The sequence below is a fragment of the Macadamia integrifolia genome, chromosome 10 (assembly GCF_013358625.1).
Source record: "Macadamia integrifolia cultivar HAES 741 chromosome 10, SCU_Mint_v3, whole genome shotgun sequence".
NCBI classification, from domain to species: Eukaryota; Viridiplantae; Streptophyta; class Magnoliopsida; order Proteales; family Proteaceae; genus Macadamia; species Macadamia integrifolia.
In genome coordinates this window covers 6,981,769-7,009,768 of record NC_056566.1, presented here as the reverse complement: position 1 = coordinate 7,009,768, position 28,000 = coordinate 6,981,769, and the positions used below count along the sequence as shown (strand labels likewise).

The 28,000-nt window shown below is 38.4% G+C and overlaps 1 long non-coding RNA gene across 19 annotated transcripts; it reads right to left on the bottom strand.

Annotated features, from left to right (window-relative positions):
• Positions 1 to 5,209: 5,209 nt before the first annotated feature.
• Positions 5,210 to 24,599, bottom strand: LOC122091215. 19 transcript variants are annotated; one of them, XR_006143854.1, is made up of 10 exons: positions 23,534 to 24,599; positions 22,934 to 23,420; positions 22,343 to 22,383; positions 21,062 to 21,561; positions 20,805 to 20,899; positions 12,997 to 20,614; positions 12,532 to 12,732; positions 8,562 to 10,571; positions 7,551 to 8,471; positions 5,210 to 5,446 (listed from the first exon to the last, which is right to left on the bottom strand). It is a non-coding gene; the product is annotated as an uncharacterized LOC122091215 (long non-coding RNA). The 19 variants fall into 19 exon arrangements; XR_006143857.1 differs by having other exon boundaries at positions 5,210 to 5,284; XR_006143860.1 differs by having other exon boundaries at positions 5,210 to 8,209; positions 8,345 to 8,471.
• Between the last annotated feature and the right edge of the window lie 3,401 nt (positions 24,600 to 28,000).

The window sequence follows — 28,000 nt, the reverse complement described above, 5'->3', positions numbered from 1 at the left end:
CCAGTGGAGGCTGAGGGCTTGCTAGAATCAACGGGCAGGTTGGCCCATCGGTCAGCCCGCCAGTAGGGCCCATCGGTTGGCCCCGAGGCCCTGTCCTCTCAGGTGGGTGCCCTCAGGCAGGCCATTTGGCCCACCGGTCTTGGCGGAAAAATGTCATTTTTCCCGAAACCTTTCCCAACCTTTGGAGAAATCAAATGGGGCTTTTCCAAACCTATTTTTCACACATTCAAAGTCTCATAAGATGATTTTAACCTAGATCTAGGTTAGATTTAAGGAATGGAAGCCATCTTACCTTCTTTGCTCAAGAACTCTTTCAAAAACCCCAAAACCACTTCAAATCACCAATGATTCTCCAACCATGTAAACACTTCTTCAAATCCTTCAAAATCAACACATAGACCATCTATTAAACCTTAGATTCATCATCTCAAGGAGGATTTACAAGACCTCAAGAAACTCTACCCAAATCAAGGGTTTTACTTGGGTTTGGTGAAAGTTTAAGAACATAGCCTTTGCTCGCCTCTAAACGTAGATCTCTTGTTGGAGATCACTCTTCTGGCGTCGGAATGGGAAGATCAAACCTTGGCGCCGCTTAAATCCATTTCTTCTTCCTCTTCCTTCCCCTTTCTTCTTCTTCGTTCTCTTTTCTCCCTTCTTTTCTCTCTCCTCTTAACTTTTCTCACCAACTATTCAGTGTAATAAATGAGATATGAAAAACATAATAATAGCTATTTATACTTCCTGAAAATCATTAGTAACACATGGGTGGGTCACTGAGGTGGGCGGATGCGCCCGCCTGTGACCGCCCACCTGAGGGCCGAAAATTGGCCAACAAGTGAGATTTTGATAGAATTCGACTCTCAACACGAATCTCACTCCCGGCATAAGGTATATTATACGTATGCGCTTTAGGATACGGCTACATACCTGCTTTATCCGTACATGGCCTTATGATATGTGCATGTATGCGGCTTAGGTACACCCGTCTCCTCTAACACTTACTCGGTCTTGTCCGGCCAACCAGTGTTCAAAGTTACCCTTGCCATCATAGTCCATAAGGAACCAACCTTAACCCTCTCCGGTTTGGGTCTTGCATGGTTAAACCGGGTCAACCGTGTAATTAGACCTGGTTTAAAAAGTAGGGTATCACATTTATGGTTAGATCTCCCTCCCTATGCTACGAACCCTTGCCAACAGGGGTTGAGGTGTTGGATACCCATTGTGGTATGTTCGATGTGCCTTTTCGAAATGCCACACCCGCGGTACGATGTGATTGTAGCCGAAGGTAAGAAACTGTCCGACGTGGCCTATGTGTTACCGGTGTCGTGACTGCCTGAGCAGGTTATCAAGGGTTTGCTGAGTGACCCATGGATACATACTAAGATCGGCAAGCTTCTATTCACTGCTAGGGTTTGTATCCTTTGTAGTCGATGGCAGTTCCAAGATGAAGGATACAGTCTAATGCGCTATAGTAGCATTTACCAGATTTAGTTTGTATTGTTATGTGATACCCTACTTTTAAAACCTGGTTTACTTACACGGTTGACCCGATTTAACTATACAGGACCCGAACCAGAGAGGGTTAAGGCGGGTTCCCTGTGGACCATGATGGCAAGGGTGACTTTGAACACAGGTTAGTCAAACAAGTCCGAGTCAGTGCCAAAGGAGATGGGTGTACCCAAGCCGTGTACATGCACGTATCATAAGGCCATGTACGGGTAATGCTGGTATATAGCCATATCCTAAAGTGTATACATATTATATATCTTGTGCTGAGAGTGAGATACATGATGAGAGTCGATTTCCATCGAAATCTCAATTGTTTGGCTAAGTTTTGACCAACAGGTGGGCGATCATAGGTGGGCGAACCCACCCACCAGTGTGACCCACACCCATGTGGTTACTAAATATGATCTAGTATAAATAGTACTTATAATTTTTCTTTTTTCTCATTTAATGCCTTAAAGAGTGGGTGAGAAAAGTAAAGAAGAGAGAGAAAAGAAAGGAAGAAAAGAGAACGAAGAAGAAGAAAGGAAAAGAAAAAGAGGAAGAAATTATTTTAAGCGACGCCGAGGTTTGATCTTCTCATTTCGGCACCGAAAAAGTGATCCCCAACACGAGACTTATGATTTGAGGTGAGTGAAGGCTATACTTCTTAAACTTTCACAAAACCCCAAGTGAAACCCTTGATTTGGGTAGAGTTCCTTGAGATCTTGTTAATCCCACTTGAGATGATGAATCTAAGGTTTAATAGATGGTCTGTGTGTTGATTTTGAAGATTTAAAGAAGTGTTTGCAAGATTTGAGAAGCATTGGTGATTTCTTGAGTTAAGAGGTGATTTTGGGATTTTAGAAGAATTCTTGAGCAAAGAAGGTAAGATTTTTTTTCAATCCTTAAATCTATCTTATATCTAGGTTACAATCATCTTATGAGACCTTAGATGTGTGGAAAATGTGATTGAAACAGCCCTATTTGGTTTTCCCAAGGTTGAGGAGTGTTTTAAGAGAGAACCAATTTTCGCACCAACAGGTGGGCGAAGACCGGTGGGCGAACCCGCCCACCTTTAGGGGCCCGCCTGTTGGGGCAGAACCTTAATTCCAACAGGCAGGCAAAGACCAACGGGTGAACCAGCCCACCTATAGGGGCTCGCCTGTTGAACCAATGGGCTATCTGGCCCGCCTGTTGGACCGATGGGCAAAGACAAGTGGGCTGTCTGGCCCAGCTGTTGGCCCACCAGTCATATTTTTTAGCCTGAATGGGTCTAAAATGGGCGGACAACCTTCTTTTATGATTTTAAACATGATTTAAATATTAAATCTCGTTAGTTTTGACCCTAAGGTGGTGAAATGCTAACCTCATTCGCTTATGATAGGTTCCACTAAAATTTACGTTTCTCACGCCGGATCTCACCTGTACCAAATGTGAGCTTTTGTACCCAACAAGTAAGTGGGGAGAGGACATTTGACTTTATTTGAAGGCGTGCTTTTGCACCATTAAATTGTATCTAAACTAGCCATGTCATGTAAATTTTGTGTAGATTAATCATCCTTATATGCCATTCGCACACATTGCTTGTGCATTCCAAACAAATGATTTATGATATGTGTGTTATACTTTACATTCTCAATGCTAAATGATTGATGTGCTTATCTGATGAATGGATGGATTACTATGCGTGATGCATTATTAGACTAGACGCCGTAATCGGTTTGAAAATGAGTGCATTAGTGGCCTGTGGTATGGGACGCAGTGGCACTATGCAATTGTACTTTGTCATATAGGAGCATGTGGTTTAGGATTATCATTCCCTGTGCTACGACCCTTCCCAACAAGGGTTAAGGTATTGGGTTATCACTTGAGGGGAAGTAGCGGTAGCGATTGTCGGGTCACTGTGGCAGTTAGACATACGCCCAACTGGTCATTAGGATAGTCGACAACTTCAATGCTATATTCAAAAGGGCCAATCGTACTGCTTTTAAATTGCCAGGGTTGGCACCTTTACATTTTTTTCATTTACTTTTATGTTGAGAGTCGATGGTCAACATGCTTTACTTTTCTGAGTACTCACGGTGGGCCTTCTCCGACGACTCTATGGGCGTATCGCGGGATGGAGTTCGCGACTTGTACCTGGGGCATACGCGCACTGTGGTTGTGAGTAGTACATAACCTAAGACTTAGTAATGTTGTTTAGGTGGATAAGATTAAAATGAATTGCATGGCATATAACGCATATGGATGTGAATGTTTGTGTGGTATTTCTTTTCACTTACTGAGCTAGTGAGCTCATCCCACGTGCACACATCTTTTAGATGATTTTGCAAGTCACCCGCCTAAAGATCAGGAGTCAGGCCCCATTGTCGAGTTTCCTGTTGAGGATTGGTGGGTCCCTAAGAAGTATGAGTATGGTGCTGATTGCATGTGCGAGGGTTGTGCTGCTGGACTGCAGTAATGACACCATACAAGATTTTGCTTCTTGATTTTTGATGACCTTCCCTTTTGTGTACTTGATATGTAAATTATTATTCTTTTTATGTAAATATCATTCCTGCGGGCACACATATACTTAGCTATATACTATAATTTGGGTATCAAGTATATTGAGGATATTTACAGGTAATTTAAGCCTTCCGCTGAACTTTTGAATATTTATCTTAGATGTGGGTATGCTATGGTGAGGTACTGTATCAGATGATCTTGGCAGGTTTTTGGTTAATCGGAGTTAACTCGGTCATCGATCCAATTCTGTGTGAACGGGGCCTGACATGTTAAGTGGATAATAAATAAATGAACTTTATCACAAGCATCATGGACTATGTGTTTAATTTCTACAATCATGCATCTTAAATTATTACTGTTATTGTCTTGCTTGGATGTGCTTGACCCCACCCCTCACTGAGCAAGTTGGAAAACTCACCCCACATATACAAACTTTTTAGATGATGATGCAAGTACGATTGTGCCTGTGGCTAGTGACTCTTTTTCCTCTGGACCTGAGCACGGAGTGAGCAATTGGTGGATGCCGGAAGCGAAGGAGCATGGTCAATACTGTGCTTGTGACTTTTGTACATGCACGATGCCATGAGGTGTTCGGCATATTTTTTATTATGTTGGTACAGGTCTGTGAATATTATGTTTTAAACTTGATATATGTAAGTCTTGAAGGATTGTAAACAGAATAACTTGGTTAACGATATTATGTTTATCATTAGACAATTTCCCCATTTATATTTGACGATTTCGTTATTATACTTTGATTCCGCTGCTTTTGGTTAGTTGTGATGTGAGATTGTGAAATGTTAAGGTACTGCTATCAGCGATCATGGTAGGTTTGTAAGACAGGAACGTGTCTTACTCACACCTTCGGTATTCCTAATGGTAAGTTGGACCTACTGGAATTGGGGTGTGACAGCCTCTAATCCACTTGGACTTTAACAAGCCCAGAGAGTACGGCTACAAAGGAATCCACCGCCGAGCACACATTTGGTCCTCCTCCCATATGTTTGCAAGAGGACATACTTGCTTCTCCAATGAAGAGTTGTAACTGAACCCTTTGATCTGGATAATTTAGGGGTAAGTGTCCTTTCGCATATATTTTCCAGCCTCCTCCAAATGTTATCAAAATTAAAACAAAGAACGAATACGAGTAAGAATTGCAGATAAAGGTTCTCACCTTTTTGAAATGCAACTATTCCGAAACTCAAAATCCGGATTAAGAAAGTTTGAAGTTTTGCTATATGTTAGTATATAAGCCAGATGAGTCCCCCATGCCCATGGTTTTTCGATTCTACATAACAAGATAAAAGTACAAAGAAATCATCAACATAACACAGCCAAAATCTGAAACTACCATTACAAAAGAAGAAGAGATCTTTTGCGGAACTCCTATCAGAAAGTTATTTTGTAAGCCAATCTTCACCAAGCTCCAGCATACCAGTGCTAGCGAAAACTAGTTTAATATACCACAAACAATTTAATCAAATAGTATTCAGAAGTTCAGTAGGACACTATGTAATGATAGGAAATAAATAGTTTTACAAACATGAAAAAAAGTGTGAATATCAAAAGAAAAATTAGGTGGCACCAAATGCATTAAACAGTGTTAGTAGTCGCCTCTTTTTTAAATCAATTATCTCACAAATCCTTGGACACTTTAGACTAAGTGTCATAATGCTTAAAAAAAACACACCATAGAAGGTCAATGGTTCAATCCTGGATTAAACTATTTGTTGGTCAAACTATAGACTACTAAACAGACTCCGGTTTGATGTTTTAGTCTTCAAGAAAATTACAGTCCAGTCCCATGGCCATTAAACACATATTTAATCTACTATAATTTGTTGTTCAGGACATTGGATTGAACCATTAGGCTAAAACAATTTTACATCTAAAAAATTAAGAAAAAAACTGCTACTACCTTTGGGAACTTAAACAATATTTCTATGATTTAACCAATAGAATCTATGAGTCAACAATCCGAGAAAATCCAACCAGGCCTTTGTTTTTATGTTGCTGGTTCCAAGCCCTAATAAAAAGGAGCATCGATGCATCAGGTCTGCAGCCAGCTCCATAAACTCTTAACAACCAAACCTTATAGCATGGATAGTATAGAATTAACTATGGTGGAAGAACATACCAAAGAGTTGTCAATCACTTCCCACATATTAGAAATAAATTACTAATAAAATTGATCAGGATCAATAAAATATATCACTATCCTTATTTTTGTGGGGTCAAGGAGGAGGGTAAGGTAACAGAACTTTTTAAAAATTCAGACAACATATATTATGTATGGTTTTACTCACAAAGACATTACACACATTTTCAATTTATTATTTCAACTAGATGGGACAAGAAGGAAAATAGGAGTAGAGTCGAGGGCTGTTGTGACTACATTTTGTTCATTTTTTGTGTTTTTCCCAAGGCTTGTGAGAATTGTAAGGTAATGTGTGATTCAGGGCTTCTGACTTTTTTGTCTGGCAATAAATGAGCGCTAATTTTAGGTCGCTTTCGAAAGCATTGGGCTAGGAAGCCTTGGTTGGGGTTCCCCCTCTTAGGTTCCTCCTCAGCCAGCCCTGTGAGAGGTAATGTTTCTCCATCTTTTATCTCTATTTCTTAACAAAAACAATATTGATGGGGTGGGGGGTGGAGGAAGAGGATGTGAGAGTAACTGATTGTAATTGCACCACTTAGACCCTACTGCCCTTTGAGGTAAATAGTGAATTAGGATTCCTAAATATGCCTCTACACATGGTGTAAGTGAGCAGAGTCATACTACAAAGGGCTGGGGCCCACTGATGAAAAACCCAATTTTGGCATTCTATTACCCGGACCAGCAGGCCGGTTTGCCAGAGGGTAACCTGCTGGTTGCCTTATTTTTGGGCCCTCAACAGTCTAAACCTTCGTGCTGTACAAACCTTTAGATATGGGACCATTTCCACTACTCTAGACTACTTTACCCCTCCTATTTTACTAGTAAATCTGTCAATTCCTCCCTTAAAGTACTGTATGTGTGAGGTTCATAGGTTGACAGTCCAGTACCCCTATCTCATCCAGATCCCAACACTGGAATTCAGCTGCCTCAAAATTCAGGGTGTTAAAAATTAGGGGAATGACCAGTCTATAGTCTATACTACTGTAGTGCATCCTTGTCATAAACAGTTCAAAACTTAGTTTAAACAAGAAACCCAACAGAAATACTAGTAATGAGAAAGATGTAGGAATTTAACAAGAACACCATTCAAATATTAATAACCATGAACTATTAACAACTTAGAAAGAAATAGGGCCCAAAATAAAGATATGTAGTAGATGGATATACAATGAGGTACAAGGGGGAAGGGCAAATAACTAAAAAAAAGGAAATATAAGACAAGAGATTATGACTTGCCACAAGTAGAATCTAAATAGCAGGACATTTATAGCTTGTCATTTTAATTTCACTCAATCTAAATCATCAAAATGGGTATTTTGGAAAGGATGTAATCTGAAAGAGCATACTAAGTATAGTTGTTGGTTCAAATTTATTTTATAAGCCTGCATTCCCATCCTACCTTGTGCAAAGATCATTCTCAACCACAAAGGAAATTGAAAGCCAGAAAGACCAAACCTATGAAACAAATAAGACAGATGGTTAGAAGATTTTGGGAACACCAAGAAAGAAGCTACCATTTGATTTCCAATTCCAGAGCTTTTCATCCTCATTGCATTCTAAAGCTCTTTCAACATATCAAAACTCCTCCTTTCATCCTTAATTCTTGGATGCACCTCAAAACTGCTCTGCTATCACTTGTCTCTCTGCAACTACCTTGAAACTTTGCAGGTCATCTAGATCAAATGGATTAAGGAAGTGAAAAAATTACGGATAGCAAAGATAGAAACCACCATCTCCTACAAGCATATTCTTGTGAACGACTGGAAAAGCTTAAGAAAATGATAAGGAAAAATCTATGTAAGGATTAGAATAAAACAACACAACTAAAATAATTCCCCATTTTATATTGTCCATTAGGGTCTCCATCATGGCAATTCGCCGCCAGAAGAGGTCTTATTCTCTTTGCCAGAGCTTGAGTTGCAACGGATGACCCGTACTCTGTGAGATTTCCATTAATGGGTGCTACTGTACTGGAAAAAATGTGGCTACAGCAGACTGGAGCTTTCTGTTGATGCTCTTCATTGACAGGGATTTCCACGACGTTGGTTTCTTTAGATCCTGCCAACAATATCTCAAAGATCGTGTAAAATTTGCAACTTAAAAATGAAACAAATAAAAAGATTGACTAGATGCATAATTTTGGAATCCCACTGAAGCTTCATATGAGAAATAAAGCTTGAAAATTGTAGATACCGTGAGATGAGAAAAGACTGCTTAAAATCGCTTCACCAAGTATTTAAGATGAGATGCTCGGCACTCTTAACCGTACCATTTTAGTGAAGCTTATACTTCACTCGGTATAGTGACAAAAGAGAAAATCCTATAATAAAATAGAATATGTTACTTTAAAGCAATAATGCTAGTAGATTCAAATTGAAAATTTACATTATCATTGGAAGATAGCAATTACCATTAAACCCCAATTTCGATCACCTTTCCTTTCCCACTAATGTCATGAGTGAAACACTTCTCTGCTGCAAGGACAGACTTTCAAGCTGTGTGACAAAGATATATATATATATATATATATAAAGAGAGAGAGAGAGAGAGAGGATGAAAACGTACTTCCATTAATATTCATTGTTAATAAAATATGGCGAGAGAATAAAAACATTCTAACATTTTTTGTAGAAGATTGTGATTTCTATAAAACTCCAATGCCAAATCCCTTCCCCACGAATGTCATAGTTCACCGCTTATCTGTCGCAGAGACATACATTCAACATAGTAGAGAGAGAGAGAGAGAGAGAGAGAGAGAGAGTGAAATAAAACTATAATAATTTAAGGGAACCTGCAAACACAGTAAGAAACTATTTCTGTTCAACCACAATTTCAGCCCATTGTTACAGGTGTCTGAAAGAGGCAATGCAAGTGATAGTTTGAAAATTCTCTTACCATAAAAACAACTTGTTTACTCTTATATGTTTGATCTCTTAATATTCTGATATATAATTTCCTATACAAACAATTCTTCATTTTCAAACTATCTGATTCTACAGAATTCGACCCTGTAAATGTGTTCTCATCCATAGATACAAGAGTTACATTCCCCTCTCAGGCTCTCACCCTAATAAAATTTTGTTATAAATTCTGTAAAAATTTATCTTTCAATAAGTTAAAAGGGCAGTGGCAATGGTAAAGTGCTTCTCACGAAAGAAAGATGGAACTAGATGCTTCCTTAAAGGAGAGCGGTTTGCCTTACCTAAGATGAAAGGCAGAATGTTCTATCTTAAAAAAAAAACAAAAAATTAAAAAGAGTTCTAATATAGATCCTTTGCAAAGGGGATAAAGATAGGTGATAACTTGTTGCATTTCAATGGCCATGGTCATACGACTTGATAAGAATATTAATACATTCATCCAAACATGTATGTGATATTCCTTAATACTTTGTTGCTTGCAAATTAAGAAAGCACCTTTTCAGAATGGTACTGATAAAATTAAATTACTCAGAGAATAATTGACCACATAACATAAAACCTAAAGGAAGTGGCAAGGGAAACAAGCATATCATAAATGCGTATACCAAAGACACAAGCTTTCGGACAAAAAAAAAATGTTTGCATGGATATTTAACAAAATAAATGTTTGTTTTGCAAAAAGATTTGGCAGCCACAACCCAACCAGTGGAGATTTATTGATTTCATTACAAGTCAACCACTAGACAAATCATTAAAAGTCAAGCACTGACTTAGTGGCTGGACCTCTTTCCTATTACTTTCATCTGCCTCTATTCATCTCCCCCTCCTTTTATTTATTTACTTGTTATTTTTAATTTAATTATGTATTTTAATTTCCTTTTTCATGGATCCTTGTAGCCAACCCCATTAAGGTAGGATAAGGCTGAGTTTTTTTGTTGTTGTTATAAAGAAATAAAATAAAAAATAAATAAATAATTAGACTAACAATATTCAGCTATTAAATCAATGAAAAGTCAAAAAGAAAACATTGTCTAGACACTTGCCACAAGTTGAATCTCCATCCTAGGCCATTTGGAGTAATAATTGTAATTTCACTCAGCCTAAATCATCAAAAGGGGCATTTCAGAAAGGATGTAATATGAAAGAGCATACCAAGTGTAATTGTTAGTTCCATAAATTTATTTTAAAGTCTGATGTCCTGTCCATCTACTTGCAAAGGTCATTCTCAATCGTTAAGGATATACTTCCAAGTTGGGAGGACCATACCTATGAAACAAACAAGACAAATGGTTACAAGATTTTGGGAACACCAATTAAGAGGCTTCCATTTGATTTTGAGGCTAGAGAGCTTTTCATCCTTCCTGCATTCTGAGACTCTTTCAACAGAGTAAATCACCTCCCTTTAATCCTTAATTCTTGGATGCACCTCGTAACCGCTCTTCTATCGCTTTTCTCACGCTGAAACTGCCTCGAAACCTCCAGTACATGTAAAGCTTAATCTACACCAAAAATATGAAGACAATGGTTAGGTAAGTGAATAAGATATAAATAAAAATGATAGAAGCCACAATCTCCTGCATGTATGTTCTTGCGAACGATTAGGAAAGGTGAAGAGAAAAGAGGACAACTGAAATACTTCCAGTTTGAAGTTGTCAAATTGGGTTTCCGAAGAGGTCTTCTTCTCTTTGCCAAAGCTTGAGTAGCAGGATATGACCAGGGCTCTATAAAGTTTCAATTAACGGGTGTTGCTGGATTTCAGAAATCATGGCTATGACTGGTGCTTCTGTTGATGCTTCTTTAGATTCTAACATTAATATCTCAAGGGCCAAGTAAAATTTGCGACTTCAAAATGAAACAAATAAAAAATGGAACAAGATAAAAATAAAAAGTACAATTTGCAAAGGAAATCAACAAGCAGACACAAAAACCTAGACCAATCATCTAGAAGCCTGAGTAACTGTATAATTAGTAATCATGTCAGGCTCCAAAAATTGAGAAAATGTTAATAGAAAGATAACTGGCCTCTATTGAATAAAAATGTTAATATCTCTATCTCTTGTTTCTCCTTTGGATGAGAACTTAGTCACTTCATGCAATAAGAAAAATACAAATGCCTGAAAAAATAAATTCAGATATGCCTTCAAAGATAAAAACACTAAGGGTAATTTACCATGCCACCTCCTAGAGAATGCCACTATTAGAGAGATACCCCCTAAATAATACCAAATTACACTCAGACCCCCCACCGTTAGTCTCTGTTAAGTGAGCATTTGCAATGACGGTTATACCTCTCTCTCTCTCTCTCTCTCTCTCTCTCTCTCTCTCTCTCTCTCTCTCTCTCTCTCTCTCTCTCTCTCTCTCAACCCTTTCTTTCTTCTACTCTGATGAAAATAGAAACAAACTAACAAACACCTTCATGGCGAAAGCATTTTCACTTCTTCAAATTTTCTCACATAGATTTGGTCTTTCTATTATTCTTATTGAGTGTAAATCCTTTTGGGGTTTGAGTAAACATCATCAGGAGGTCATTTGGTACTTGATTCAACCTGATCCACATACCTACTGAGATGCTATTTATCTTCACAAAATATATGGTGGTAGTCTGTTTTTATATACTTTTCTAGACCACATTTCTGATCTCGTGGTATCTGCAATCTCTTATTATTCTGGATTTTTCCTCCGTTACCGATACTAACTGTCATATTGTCACTGCTGAATCTGTTATTTCTCAGATTTTTCGTTTTTATTTGCAAATTCTGATCAATTGATTAGACCATTATCCACTGCTGCTACCTCCATATTAACATGAACTTATAATTGTGTGAACACATCGTGCCTGAGAGTGGTTACTATCTCTTATTTCTCTATGGTTGTTCTTCAATTGTTTGACTTGTTTGCCATCTTCTTGATTGCCAGAGATTTCCCAACGTGAACTTATGATTGTGTGAAGACATTGTGCCTGAGAGTGGTTACTATCTTTTATTTCTATATGGTTGTTCTTCAATTGTTTGACTTGTTTGCCATCTTCAAATCTCTTGATTTCTCCTCCCTTTTACAGATTAGAGGTTTAAATAGCATGTGATGAGGGTTAGGGGATAAGAGAAGGGTATATCAGGTATTTTACCTTTTGTAAGGGTATTTTGATATTGAGAAAAAAATACATCAGCTGACATCAGCACCACTAGGGGGTGGGACTGACGGCAGAGGGTCTGAGTATAATTTGGTATTATACAGGGGGTGTCACTCTAGTATTGGCATTCTCTAGGGGGTGGACTATAAATTAACCAAACAATAAAACTCAAATTTCTTCATACAAAATTGTGGTAGGCACATTCACCTTGCGGATTGAAAATGTAAGATATAGCAACACTATGCTGTTTTAAATGCGAAACAAGTAATGAACATATTAGTAGCATCCCTGCTATAGACAAACTTCCAAAGGGTATAGCAAGGGAAAACCTGATAAGATAGTGCCTTCACCCATGCATTTCCATCTACATCAAACCAGTTAGTATAAAACCCAAAGATCTTCAATAATGAGTTATGTTATGCATCATGTAAGGATTGAATCAGTCCATCATTGTAATTTTCCCCTTCCATTGACGAAGTTTGACCCGCATTTCACATCACCGTTGGAACTTGTTTGGAGTGTTCTGTTGACTGTTACACATTTACAACATCATCAGTAGATGCAAAAACACATGGTGCCCAATCCTATTTGCTTAATAAGAGAATGAATTGCGTATTTTATAGCCCGCCAATCTCCAACTATTATTATGTTTATCATACCCAGATAGGACATGTCTTATACGACATCTCTTTCACGAACGTCTCATGGTTGACTGCTAACTTCGCATATATTTTCCAGCTTAAAATTATAACAAATAACAAATTCGAGTAAGAATTGCAGAGAAAGGTTCTCACCTTTTCGAAATGCAACTATTCCAAAACTCAAAATCTGGATTAATAAAGTTTGAGGTTTTGCTATATGTTAGTATATGAGCCAGATGAGTCCCCCATGCCCATGGTCTTTCGATTCTACATAAAAAGATAAAATTGCAAAGAAATCAGCAATGTAACACAGTCAAAAACTGAAACTATAATTACAAAAGAAGAGATGTTTTGTGGAACTCTTATCAGAAAGTTATGATGTAAGCCAATCTTCACCAAGCTCCACCATAATAGTGCTAGCGAAAACTAGTTGAATGTACCACAAAAAATTAAAATTAATCAAATAGTATTCAGAAGTTCAGTAGGACACTATGTAATGATAGGAAATAAATAGTTTTACAAACATGAAAAAAGTGTGAATATCAAAAGAAAAATTAGGTGGCACCAAATGCATTAAACAATGTTAGTAGTCGCCTCTTTCTTAAACCAATGATCTCACAAATCCTTGGACAGTTTAGACCAAGTGTCATAATGCTTAAAAAACACACCATAGAAGGTCAACGGTTCAATCCTGGATTAAACTATTTGTTGGTCAAACTATAGACTACTAAACAGAATCCGGTTTCATGTTTTGGTCTTCAAGAAAATTACAGGCCAGTGCCATGGCCATTAAACACATATTTAATCTACTATAATTTGTTGTTCAGGCCATCGGATTGAACCATTAGGCTAAAACAGTTTTACGTCTAAAAAATCAAGAAAAAAAGCTGCAACTACCTTCGGGAACTTAAACAATATTTCTATGATTCAACCAACAGAATCTGTAAGTCAACAATCCGAGAAAATCCAGCCAGGCCTTTGTTATTATGCTGCTGGTTCCAAGCCCTAATAAAAAGGAGCGTCGGTGCATCAGATCTGCAGCCAGCTCCATAAACTCTTGAACAACCAAACCTTATAGCATGGATAGTATAGAATCAACTATGGCGGAAGAAACTATCAAAAAATTTCAATCACTTTCCCACATATTAGACATAAATTACTAATAAAATTGATCGGGATCAATAAAATATATCAATATGCTTATTTTTGTGGGGTCGGGGAGGAGGGTCAGGCAAACAATGCTTTTTAAAAATTTAGACAACATATATTATGTATGGTTTTACTCACAAAGACATCACACACATTTTCAATTTATTATTTCGACTAGATGGGACAAGAAGGAGAATAGGAGTAGAGGGTTGTTGTGACTATGTTTTGTTCATTTTTTCTATTTTTCCCAAGGCTTATGAGAATTGTAAGGTAATGTGCAACCAAACCTTATAGCATGGATAGTATAGAATCAACTATGGCGGAAGAAACTATCAAAAAATTTTCAATCACTTTCCCACATATTAGACATAAATTACTAATAAAATTGATCGGGATCAATAAAATATATCAATATGCTTATTTTTGTGGGGTCGGGGAGGAGGGTCAGGCAAACAATGCTTTTTAAAAATTTAGACAACATATATTATGTATGGTTTTACTCACAAAGACATCACACACATTTTCAATTTATTATTTCGACTAGATGGGACAAGAAGGAGAATAGGAGTAGAGGGTTGTTGTGACTATGTTTTGTTCATTTTTTCTATTTTTCCCAAGGCTTCTGAGAATTGTAAGGTAATGTGTGATTCAAGGCTTCTGACTTTTTTGTCTAGTAATAAATGAGTATTAATTTGTTCAGTTTTCCCCAAAGGCGAGGAGTGCTTACAGAGAAGGGAAACAGGAGACGGGGTTATTCAGGGGCAATAGCAGGGGTGATAAGGTTTGTAGCAGAAGCAATTGCGGGAGATACCGGGGATTGCGGGCTTGTAGGTAGAGAGTGGCAACAATTACAGGGGTAGATTTTCCAGAGAGGCAGGTATTACGTGTAATGGCAGGGCGGGGTCATAGGGAAGGAAGGGGCAGGGTCCATAAACCAACTTGCAGTGTCTAGGAGAGGATCCGGGCTCTTGAATAATAGTAACATCAATGATGAGTTATTAAAACAGCAACACAAGTTGGGTTAAATGCACAGAATGTATTTGCACTGTCTCACCATCTTCGAATAAAGATTACCAAGATCTACATAGCCCCCAAAAAAACAAAAATAATAATAATAATAATAAAATAAGAGAAGTTACATATTCCGAGTCTTCCACAAATGGTTTGAGAACTTGGTGTCGGATTGGGATCAATCAAGGTTGATATCGATTCAGATTGTTGTAGATCAAACAAAAATACCCCCGATTTTACACATAAAGCCACTTTTACCACTTTACCCCTCATTTGCACCAATACGATATCGGCCAACAATCACTATCGGTCAAACCTAATATCGATCTGATCCGATTGCTCAAACCACAACAAGGTAAATCTAACACTTTGCGATCCCAGTCATCTTTTGACCTCTTTGCAAGGGTGTGCATTTGTCAAACTGGCCATCCAGGGTATGTTTTGACCCGAACAAGGGTAAATAGGACATTTGGCTATACATGCATCTTCAGATCTTCTGGCCTCAACAAAGGGAGTTTAGGTTAAACTAGCCATCCAGGGCTTGCTACGTAGTTACTTTGCTTTCTATTTTGTTATATAGTAGTTCCTTAGTTTGTATTTATTAGTTACTTGTTGTATAAGGACCCACTACTAAATGTGTGGACCTTTCTTTTAGTAGTTTCCATTTTTATTAGTTTCATTTGAAGGGATTAGTGGGAGCATTGTGCACTTGATTACTCTTCCTTATAATGTAAGCGCCATAAAGCCCCTAAAAAAAAAATTTTAATTGAAGTTTAATGAAATTGGCTATTGTGCCTTTGTTGTCTTGCTCTTATTGTAAGAAACGGTATTGAAGTAAGAGATGCCTTTGGGCTTAGTGAGATACTGACCAAAGCCATAGGTGATAGGCCTTAGTTATATCCCCATCTTCTTCTCTTGTTTCTATTTTAAGTTCTCAGTAACTTTAGGCCTATTGGCGCTGGCCACTTGTAGCTATGACCATTGTTTGTTGTGCTGTTGTGGAAGGAACTACGTTGGTGTACGTTGGAAGGAACTAACGTTAGTGTACAGAGTGTTGTTGGAGCCATCACTATTACATCCTACACCCTGTGCTTCCAAGCTACTGGCTCTATTTTCCTTCTGAATTCATCTATTCTTTATATCTCTTGATTGGAACATCAGATCCTTGTGACCTTTTGAAGTGTTGACCTAAATTCCAGGGCCTTCCTTCAATCTGAATAAAGGCTTCATCAATTGATCCCATCAATAGTAACAGTAAGCTTTTTTTTTTTAAGAAACTACTTTCTATTTTCTAGTAAAATCTATATATCCAGCCCTCAGTTGGCTGAGATATTTGGACGTCCATCTCCATTGACCAGGTCCCAGGACATCCTTGGTATTGATCTGCTCAATAGATTTTTAGTTTTGGGGATATTGCTAAATTTGTTTCCAAACTTTCTACTTTATTCCACCTATTACAGCCATCGATCCAACCCTTGGATCATTATTGTAGATGGCTTGATTAGCATTAGTAAGGAGGACTAGCAAAGACCAGCCAATTGATCCCAGCAGTCCAGCCTTGAAGAAGCCATCTATAGAGGACAAACATCCCTCTACCGATTTCAGTTTGAGTGTTGCTTTGTCTTATTCATGTGACTTAACCAGCAAGTAAGAGGAAATCCTAGGAAAGATTCTAAAAGACTTAAAATCCTTGATACCAATCTCAGCATTGGGCTGTTATTTTGTCTTATTGTGAAGCTTGATCAGCAAAGATACAGCTGGAGGAAGAAAATTAGAAAGTCACTAAAAATAGGATTTTATGCTCTTAGAAAAAACTAGTTTTCAAATAGGAAACATTTTAAATAGGATCAATTTCTGTTTTCCCTACTAGTTTCCTTTTTGTAATAGTTTCTTATATTATTTGTTTCCATTAAGAGGAGTAATTGTTGCCTTTTGGCAAAGATTTTGACAGATAAAAATTGAATAGTATCTTCTACGGTTCAGATGCCCAAAAATATTCGCGGGGTGAGAGGCCTAATCCACATCATTCTTCCCCTTCTCATCCTTCTATCAGTTTTTGTTTTCCCCTTTTATTTCCTTAATTTTCTGTAGGTTATAATTGATTTGTTCAAAGCATATCAGGAGGCTCTTTACTAACTACCATGATCTGCTACTGGTGTTGTTCTGTTCATATCCTGCGACACCTACTGGAGGAGAATTTCTAGGCAAAACTCAAGGACCCATATCTTCCTAGCTAGTGGGAATTTGCTGCAGATATATGGAACACCAAACCACCTCCGTAAGACTCCCCCACTTAATGGATTATAACAAATATTAAACACCTATCGTGTGCTCTGCAAGAAACATCTCTTACTTTGATCTAAATCAAGGATTCTTCTAAGAGAAAACCCTAGAGCCTTATTTGACTCAGTTTGAAACTTGTTCAGCCCAAGCACCTCGGGTCACCATCAATAAAGACAGTATTCGCCCCCACCCCAACTCTCACTTCGCCTTGCCCCATCTCCACATCGAACCTACTCTGTTGGCCCACTTGGCCTACCCCCAACAACCTCACTAACCTCTTTAGATCCAGCCTTCTAGGTCTAAATGGGGACCCACCCATTCCTCCCCCCTTTATTCCCTCACCCCTAATCCCATCCCTGTGTTGGTCTCTCCACCCCAGGAGCACCCATCTTTGTCCCACCGCTCCCCTCCATATCCTCCCATGTTCCTCCTTCAACCCCTCGTGGTCCCCATTTGTATCTACTTTTGGCATGACAATAGCCCCCTTCCCTACCCTTATAAAATCTATTCCTTGCCCAATAATGAGAAATCCTCCGTCCAAAGTATGGAAATTTGTAGCCATGCTCTCTATCATGACATCTTGTTATGATTTGGTGAGCCTTTTGCTTTGAGGCTCCTCCTACCCTGGGTTGTACGGTTCTTTCAGGTTGGGCCTAGTTTCTATGTTGTAATCATTCTCTTTTCCTTCTTTTCTTAGCGTGTTGGTTTCGGTGGGGCTTGTCAACTTCCTTTTGGCTGGCCCTCTCCTCTCTTTGTAAAGGCAAGGACTTGCGTTTTGCTTGTTCCCTCCCATTCAATCATTGTAATGAATTTTTTTATTGGTCCAAAAAAGTGTTCGATTAATCAACCTAACTACACTTGTAAACGCGTTACCCTGCCAAAATGTGAAGTTTGATAATTATAACCTAGGTAATATCATAGAGGAAAACATTCACCAAAAGTAAATAATATATGGAAAAACCTCGAGCTTCTGCACAGGCTACAATCAGTTATAATACATGGACTTGTAAGAGTTTTAGGGATTTTGAAAGTTTTTCTTTTGTCGTATACGATTAGAGGGTTTGGGGGGGGGGGGGGGAAATAATATCAAGCCCTGCTTTCTTGGGCACTTATATCCAATAGAATAATTTTTCACTAATAGAAAATGGATTTCAAAATTTTCAGTTCCTTGTATGTCATAAGTAGATAGTACGAAGCATAACACAATTAATACTAGTTATAGAAGATAAAACTTTTCTTCTTAGCCACAAGCTGTCAGATCAATTTGAGGGTGCTAGACCTCTATAATTTTTCTCATACCAAGACCCCCTCATCTTTAGGAAGACAAACAGAATCCCAGCTAATAGGGTGAAGAAATCTAGAAGCTTCAGATCCTTTCTAGAGAAAGGCACACATAAGGGATTCCAGATCCTAGGTAGTGGTCCGAGGCAACTTAAAAATACCAGACCAATAGATGTAGAAGGAATGAAGGATAAATCTAATCAATTCTAGGCTATCAGCATAAGAAAGAAGTTTTCCCTTCCAAAGTTGGAGCCTTTTGCGCATGAGATCTAAAATATGAAGATAGAATCAAATGGCTCTAGCTAGGTGATTCCACCACTGATTATTTCCATAACCCATAAGAGCAAGAACCGATGCCAACTCCATTTCTATTCTCCTTACTAAAGACAATTCCCCAAGTTTTTAAGGGCTGAAGACATCAAGAGAGATGTTGTGGACTAATTTGTGAAGATATTCAGACCTTCTCCCCTCCCCTCTTTTGAAGCTATCCCTAAGTTCCATCTCAATAATTTCCTTTCCAATCCTTTCATGGATCCCTTCAGGCTCTCCCCTTTAAGGAAGAGATTTTTGTTGCCATCCACTCTCATAAGGCTAGTAGAGCCCTTGGTCAAGATGGCTTCAATATGGGTTTCTTCTCCTTAGCCTAGAGCATCATCAAAGGCGACCACCCCATCAAAGCCTTGCTTAGTTTTTTCTACAAACCCAATCAAATAAAAGAGGTTAATCACACTTTACTTTGTTTCCAAGAAAGAAGGTCCCTCCCTTCGCAACATGCTCCATAAGTTCATCAGGAAAATCCTTGCTTATAGGCTAAAGCTGGTCATTGACTTAGTGACAACCAATCTGCATTTATCCTAGATAGAAGCATATTTCCAATAACATCCAATTTTGCAATGAGGTTGTCAAAAGATTTGAGAGGAAAAACCACCCACATGTTGCGCTAATGAATATTGGCATCCAAAAAGCCTATGACTATCTGAGATGGCATTTTATAGGGGATGTGATGATCAAAATGCCCTTTGTTAAATGGATCAGAATTTCTCTCTCTTCAGCCCACTTCTTGGTGCTCATTAATAGGAGTCTTACAGGGTTCTTTAGCGCTTCCATGGGGTGCCCCCTATCTCTATATATTTTCAGTTCTGCAATTTGGATCCTTTCCAAAGTATTCAATTTAAGATGAACAAACTTCTTATCTCCCCCTTCCGAAGTGCATGGCTCTCGGCATCTACCATCTGACCTTCATAGATGATCTCATGATCTTCTCCGAAGCCACCCCTTCTTCAGTGGAGACCATCATGTTCTTGTCTACACCGCTTTGATAGTTTTTTCAGCCTCCATATAAAATTCCATAAATCCCTATATTCTCAGCCAGTGCCTCCAAGACCAAAAATTGCAATCTGTTGGTTCTATCCAGGTTCTCCTTGGGCAGCATCTGAGTAAGTACCTTGGGCTCCCCTTGACTCTCTCTGAGCTGTCTTAGCATCACTGCAATTCTATTTTGGACCTTATACGCTAGCAGCTGCAATTATGGAAAGGTAACCTCCTCCCTTTTGCAGGTTGCCTAGAACTAATCAAATATGTGCTCCATTCCTCCTAGCTCTCTTAAGGAATTGACATCCTTGATTATTCTTAGGCCCATGCTCCCTTCCATTTTAGAGAGGCAGACCTAAGTCCAACTGATTGGGTGAAGTAAGCTAGAGTAGTCAAGACCTTCCTGGAGGAGAGTGCTAAAAAGAAACTCAACCTTTCTGAAAAAGAGAGCTTGGAGGTGCAGTTATACCCATATTAAGTTAATATTCATCAAAACAATGAAAATTTATATTAATCCCAGATAATTAATTCTCAGGGAGCTGCTCTTAAGGAGCATAACATGAAGTGAAGAACAATTCAATCACAAATTGAGAAGATTGGATAATGCAAAGAGAAATATTGAGTCCTGAATGATATCAGAAATGCAGTTGTAAATGCAGATGCAAACCTGATGGTGACCTTTGGAGGTAGGTTAAGACTCCTAGAAATATTTGTTAGTAAGTAATTTAGGAAATCCCTGAAAAAAGAAATGTGAAGTAAAGTTCAACAAGAATTCTAACCAACTCCCTAGGGTTGCTACATATTTTTGCAAGACCTTGGACTTTGATTCTTGGTAAGATACAAGAGATACTAAAACTGAAGAGAAAGAGAAACAAAAGGGTGGGCAGGGGGAAAGAAAAGGTGTTCTATGGTGTTTGAAGTCTTACAAAGCAAGTGTTTCAGCATAACTGGAAGTACTATTTTAACCAGGTGGTGGATGGAGCAGAATCATTCAATGAATTATTTTCTAGTAAACAGTAATCTGCAATAAGAAATGAATAATAAAATAAACCCATTGGCAACATCAGATACATGGCAGTTTGAACATTGCTGTAAATGATGTCGATGAATATTCACGAATATTCACCACAAAGATTAATAGACTACATAAAGGAGAAGAAAAGGAGAGCCAATGTATACTCACAATTTCTGGATGTGAGAAAGCTCCAAAAAGTTATCAAGAATAGGTGATAGGTCCATCAAGATGGTTGTTTGACATATCACTGCACAAATCTTATTCAATATGATAGATCATATACTTCATACAATAATAGATTATTAAAAGATTTACTCCAAGATCATATAATATGCATCCAAGAAGGATATAGGTTAGCCACAAAAGATGTAGGCACACTGCAGTAAATTTTATCAGAAACTAAAACACAGAAATTGCATTGAATTTCTTATAGAAAAAGAAACTTACTATTAAAAACAATGTCAATCCAAATAGAGAACATACTTAAACTGTTGAGCAGAGGTATCAGATAAACAGTAGAACAATATTCACAATGACAACGTGAGGAGAATGCACCAAACATACCTGGAACCTGTTTGTTAAAATAATGTTGGATACACTGCAGAAATATCTAGATGATATATCAAACGACATTCCTCACAAATAGGCTCTTCTAGCAACCTTACAAGCTGCAGGATTTGAAAGGAAAAAATCAAGTAAGAAAGAATTCATTCTGTCCCCATACATCGTAAACGATAGATAGAATTGACGAAAATCAAGTGGTCAGCCTAAAAAAGAGGCATTAAAAATTAGTAGTTAAATAATTTCAGAAGAAAAGTTCAGATTCAATAAAAAACAGTAGAAGGATTGGACAAAATGATAACCCATTTGTATACATGTGACAAGGTTACTCAGACATGGTAGCACAACATTAAACCATTCAATCAAATATAAAAAAGAAAAGCAAAAGAAAAGTATATAGGATATCAAGCTTAACATGTAGAAAGGGATTGATGCCAATGGATTGAGCGGATATTAGTACTTAAAAAAATATCAAAGCTTGACAACAGAAACAGACAGCACCTTTTCCATGATAGCATTATTCAGTTCATCATAATTGAAGACAGATCCATTGTCCATCTTACCCCCTTAACATTTATTGCATATGGCAGATCATGATCAAGTTTACTGATTAATTGCAGGGGATGGAAAGGAGTACATTGATGTCAACCAAGCTGCTTAGCAAAGTGTGTCAAAGTCACCATGCACTTCCACACACATGAAAAAGAAAGGAACAAAATCACCTCATATTCAGATGGATCAAGTCAAAACTTAATAGGAAGATCAGATCTAAAAGCACCACTTCCGAGACATTTCACATGACCACCCATGAAATGTTCATTTAATGGATTATATGGCAACTAAAACACACAACACAAAGAAAGAGGCATCATCTTGAACTCAACTTACTTTAGTATCCTCAACTCTTCCATGCATTCCTTTGATTTGTTCTGCCAAAATATATAAGACAGAAAATATCTATTCAACATAAACTACATTTCAAAAAATTAACAGACTACCTGACTTTTATTTTCTATAGGACATTTTATAAACAGGAGTCAGGAAAGGAATCTTGCTGCCTTAATGTTAGAAGGGTTCTCTAGCAAGTTACTATGCTTAATAAATCCTTGCGTCCAATAAGAGCACACATGCAATACTTGGGGAATGGATTCCTCATTGGGAGGTCCTTCTCTTTTACTTTTGTGGTCACAATTCCTTCGTTTCTACATTGCTAGGAAAGAAATGAAGCTATTCCAGCTCTTCACAGACTACCTATGGAACCAACTCAATAAAGGCAGATCATGATTGAAACATGAAAGCAGTAAAACAAATATTTAATTAGACTTAAATGGCCAAACAGGATTTGTCTAGCCAACCCCATTTAGATGGGAAAACTCTTAGGAGAATTGAGTTGAATTATGATTGAACCACAGAAGGTTTACCTAGATGAAAACAGTAATTAGGCATGCTAACCTACATATACAGATAATAGGAACTTACTAATGAGAGATGAGGACGATATAACACACTACTCCCTATGAGATACCTACAAAAAGAGAGAAACAAATTACAGACGAAAGAACAAAACCTTGGCTACATGTACAAATTGTAACAAACCCAAGACCCGTAACTAGTAACTGGAGAGAGGAGAAAGAGAAGAGAGAGAGAGAGAAGACAAAGTGAGACCGCAAGGACAGAGCAGTATGATCGGAAAGAAAGAGATAGAAAGTTACAGAGAAGGAAAGAAAGAAAGAAAAGAGAAATAGGGCTTGATTCTACTTATTTGAAACTCGAGATTCGAAACCATTTCTTTATTGTCGGATTTCTCAGATTTCGGGGTCTTCTGAGTCTCCTCTTCCGCTTCCTCCACCAGCTCTGGTTGTACGACAACGTAATCTAAGATCCCTTCTCCTGCTTTTCTCCCCGGAATCTTCAGGTTCCATTGAAGATAACCGACCAAAAACGACATCGGCAGTGAGAAACATGCCTGTAGAGAGGAAGAGAGACCAAATGTAAACGATCACGATTACGAATCTGGGCCCAAGTAGGACCAGCAACAGGAAAACAAGTGAAACAATGGTTCTGGCAATGAAATGATACTTGAATTTCATAAGCTTTTCTGGGATCGCATGGCCAATAAAGAGAGAAAGTTGTTTACAATCGCGTCTCGCAGCATCTGGAGCCTTTCAAACGTCGCCTGCGAAGATTAAAAAAAAGCGTCCCAAACCAGATGGGAGTGACGAACCATCCCTTCAAACAATGCCTGAGAAGATCAAAAAGCATCCCAAACCATATGAAGATTTATCAAGATAACTAAAGACGACGTCGGCGGCGAGAAACATGGCTGTAGAGAGGAAGAGAGGCCAAAAGTAAACAATCACGATTACGAATCTGGGCGCAATTAGGACCAGCAACAGGAACACAAGTGAAACAATAGTTCCGGCGATGAAATGATATTTGAATTTCATAAGCTTTTCTGAGATCGCCATGACCGATCGACAGAACCTCTTCTTAGTTCTTGTTGCCTTACATAAGAGAGATGGCCAAGAAAGAGAGAAAGTTATTTACAATCGCGTCTCGCAGCATCAGAGCCCTTCAAACATCGCCTGAGAAGATTAAAAAAAGCGTCCCAAACCACAGATGGGAGTGACGAACCATCCCTTCAAACAACGCCGGGGAAGATCAACATTTGTTGAACCAGATCAAGAAGTCCTGTTCATTTCTGAAAAACTCTTCTTGAGAAGCTCTGAGATTCTCGTAAGCAATACAAGGGCATTTCTTGAGATCACCTCCCATCTTCTCTTGACATTTGCATGAAACAACAACAGAAGTGGTTGCCTTCGACTTCTTCTTGGCTACTACGAATTTCCTTTCTTGAATCTTGGTACGGGGAGAAACGATCTGATAAGAAAGTTTTGGGGCAGATTTTTCTGATTTTGCCGATTTGATAACCGGAGATTCCGCTGTTTTCTGCAGAGGACTTCTGCTCGAGAGATTCGGATTCGAATTCTCGATCTCTGAAGCATTGAATCGAGATGTATGTTTATCTTTTGCAGAAGTCGCCATGGATCTGCTTCTTAATCGGAACGGGAGGGTTCGGGGGCGAGAAGAGTGGAGGGTTTAGGAGGAGCAATTTTGGATTCCCTTGGAGTTTCCCAGAGCAAGAAGTCTTGAGATAGAAAAAGTAACTTTAAGTCGAAGAAGAACGTTTTATAACATGGGCGGGTTGTTTTGAATGTAAGCAACCGACTTATTTTCCTTATTATGCCCTTGCCTTAGATGAGATAGTCAACAAATGTCAAGGGTAAATATGTACTTTTATATGTAAAATCTTTTAATTACTAACGGGTGTTTAGGAGGAGCAATTTTGGATTCCCTTGGAGTTTACCAGAGCAAGAAGTCTTGAGGGAGAAAAAGTAACTTAAATCGAGGAAGAACGTTTTATAACATGGGCGGGCTGTTTTGAATTTAACAAACCGACTTATTTTCCTTATCATGTCCTTGGTTTAGATAAGATTGTCAACAAATGTAAAGGGTAAATATGTACTTTTATATGTAAAATCTTTAAAGGAAAATTACTTGATTACCCAAAATTGAGTTTTAACTTACAAAATTACCCACCCAATGGTTATGTTAACATAACTATCCAAATTGAGTTTGGGTATTATAAAAATACCCAAAACAGTGTCGCACCCTCACCCACATTCCCTTTTTGACATTTTTGCCCTGCTTTCTTCATCTCCTCCTTCACTACTTCACAACAACATCTTCCTCTTCACAAAGAAAAAAAAAAAATTGAAAGCCACCACGGCCAGCAACTTTGCGCCACCTCAATGGTGGGTCTCCCGACCAAACTACTCCCACTTCGTTTCTTCCTCATCTCCACTTCTCTGTCACTAAACAATAACTTTCCTTTGTTTTCTCACCGGAAATAATGGTGGTTGTGAAAAAATCGTGAAGAAAACCACAGGAGATGACTCGTATACACTGCAATCGCATCATTGATTTTGAGTAAGACACCAATTACGTCACTTGCAGAGAAAGGGTCATAATAGAAGGAGGAAAAGTGTTGAGGGTTAGATGCAGAGACGCATCATCTTATCCATGTGGCAGCACATTTACATGTCTCCACTGGACTGTATCTGCAAGTCAGAAAGTCGACATTACCTCCGATTTAGAAAGGCATAGTGAGAGCAGTTAATGTCTATCCCTTGGATCCCTCCATTAATTCTCTCTCTCTCTCTCTCTCTCTCTCTCTCTCTCTCTCTCTTTGTTTTCTCTGTGTTTTGAGAGACGAACAATCTCTTCCCTTTAAACTCCGTTAAATTTTAAATTGGATTTTCCCCTCTATATTACTTAAAAAGTAACAAAAAGCCAAGTTTATGGATCGCAATTATTTCCATCATCATTCCCCACCCTATGGTGTTGTGGTGAGAATGGGGATGCAGAATGCTCTTTAAGGACAAGAAACAAGGACTCAGCAGATGCCCCTCTCAAAACCCAAATCCAAATCCAACCATGAAATCCAAATGACGCAAGCAACGGGAAAACTCCATTTACGCCTCCGCTGCCACCCCTACTTTTTCCAACCCTTCCATTGTCTGGCTTTGCAACGGTGTTCTAACACAACCCTTTCGCATCGCCGTTGATAGACAATGTATCACCTCTGCAGATACACATTGAAGCTCGCAACCCATCGTTGGGAGCAAAAAATTTGCAGGTCATGGTTGGGCTAAGAAGGAGATGGGTCATGGTGGTAGGGTTACAAAATGGCTTGGGTTACAGCACAGGTAAGGTTGGAAGGGGTTGCAGGAGAGGGACACCGAAAATGGTGTTGGTTGTGGCGGTGGACCAGGATTGGAGCTACTTGGGTCGCTGAAGGTTATGATTTTGTTGTGATTTGTGGTAGTGTTGTGGCAGAGCTAGGGAAGAAGAAGGTACAAAAGTCAATAAAATATAAATGGTGTGGTTGGATACTGTTTTGGATAGTTTTGTAAATCCAAACCTAATTTTATTTATTTTTGTTATCTGAAACATAGATGGGTAATTTTGTAAAGAAAAACCCAAAAATGAGTAATCAAGTAATTTTCCCAACCTTTAATTACTAACAGAAACACCAGGGGCATGAACCGCGTGATGTGAGGGGTACTTCTTTTCATCCTTGCTGGGATGCCAACAGTGCAAGACACGATAGTAATTTTATATTATCTTTATTTAAAAAACAAAAAACAAAATAAGACACGACCTAGTTCAAAAGCAATCGCCAGGGCTTTGGTGTATAGTGTATCAATCGGTTGTTGGGATATCTGAACCTGCGAGATTTTATTTTATTTTTATTAAAAAAAAAATCGAAAAACAAAATGAAACACAAACGCGTTCAAAAACAATGGCCATCCCTCAAGCCCATAATCCATGGGACTGACCGTAGATCATCGCAACATTAGATGAAACAGTCATGGCTTATGACCAAGGATTTAGTTATCGGTATTGGTGTCGGCTGATATTGATATGATACCGATCAAGATTAATCAATATTATCTCTATTGTTTATTAAAATTATATTTTTATTACTATTTTACCCCCGATAACAATATGATACCTGATACCAAATCAGCCAAGTATTGAGTTGATCTTAGACTCTTAGTCGATACCAATACAAAACAACCAGTATGGCCGATCCATATCGATACCTAAAACCATGGTCATGACTCATCCACACTCGTCAAGTTCTCATTTCTCTTCAATTTTTAAGTAAAAAATATGAAAAAACAAGATGGAGATAATTAGCCGAGGGACAAAGTTTTCTCTCAGATGGAAAACATTTGCCTTTGAGCCAAAAAAGAAGTTTCATATTGTAAGAAACTCGACCATCCTCCCAATGATAGAAAAGGATACTTTATATATCGAGACTAGTTTCTAATTTGTCATGTAAAGAAGCTTCAATCTCTCTATATGAAGCTTCACAAGGTCCATATCTCCAGTGTTGAACTTGTCGAATCTCCTCTTATTATGAGCCCACTTGTAACACCTTGAAATTTGAAGTAATTGAGTCCAAGGGTATGGCTCAGTTAAAAAAATGAAGTAGGTTATATTGTTGTGATCTAGGAAATACATAAGCAAAAGAAAGAATTAGACTGACCCACAGATACAAGGAAGGAGTACAAATGGTCAAAAAATGGGTGAGACCAACCCTACATTTAGTGGACTCACAAGTCTAAGAGGTAGGACAACAAATGAGCAAGAAGGGGCAAATCGGCGGGATTACCCTACTGCCAACCGGCCAGCCAGTTCGCCTAGCATAAATGCAAGAAAAATTGGGTTTTCTTGTGGGGCCCACATCTCTATACCCCTGAGCCTAGCACTCACCCACTATGTAGGGGTCCTCATGCTGACCAAATCCAACCTAATAGGTCAGTATTTGGTGCGGTCCATCAAGGGGAATTAAATATTAAATAGTTTTATGGTTTAAAAGTAGTTTTTAAAATTGATTTTCTATTTGAGTAAATTCAGCCAAACGGGCCCTAGGACCCTTTTGGGCTGAATTATAAAAAAAGAAACCAGCCACTC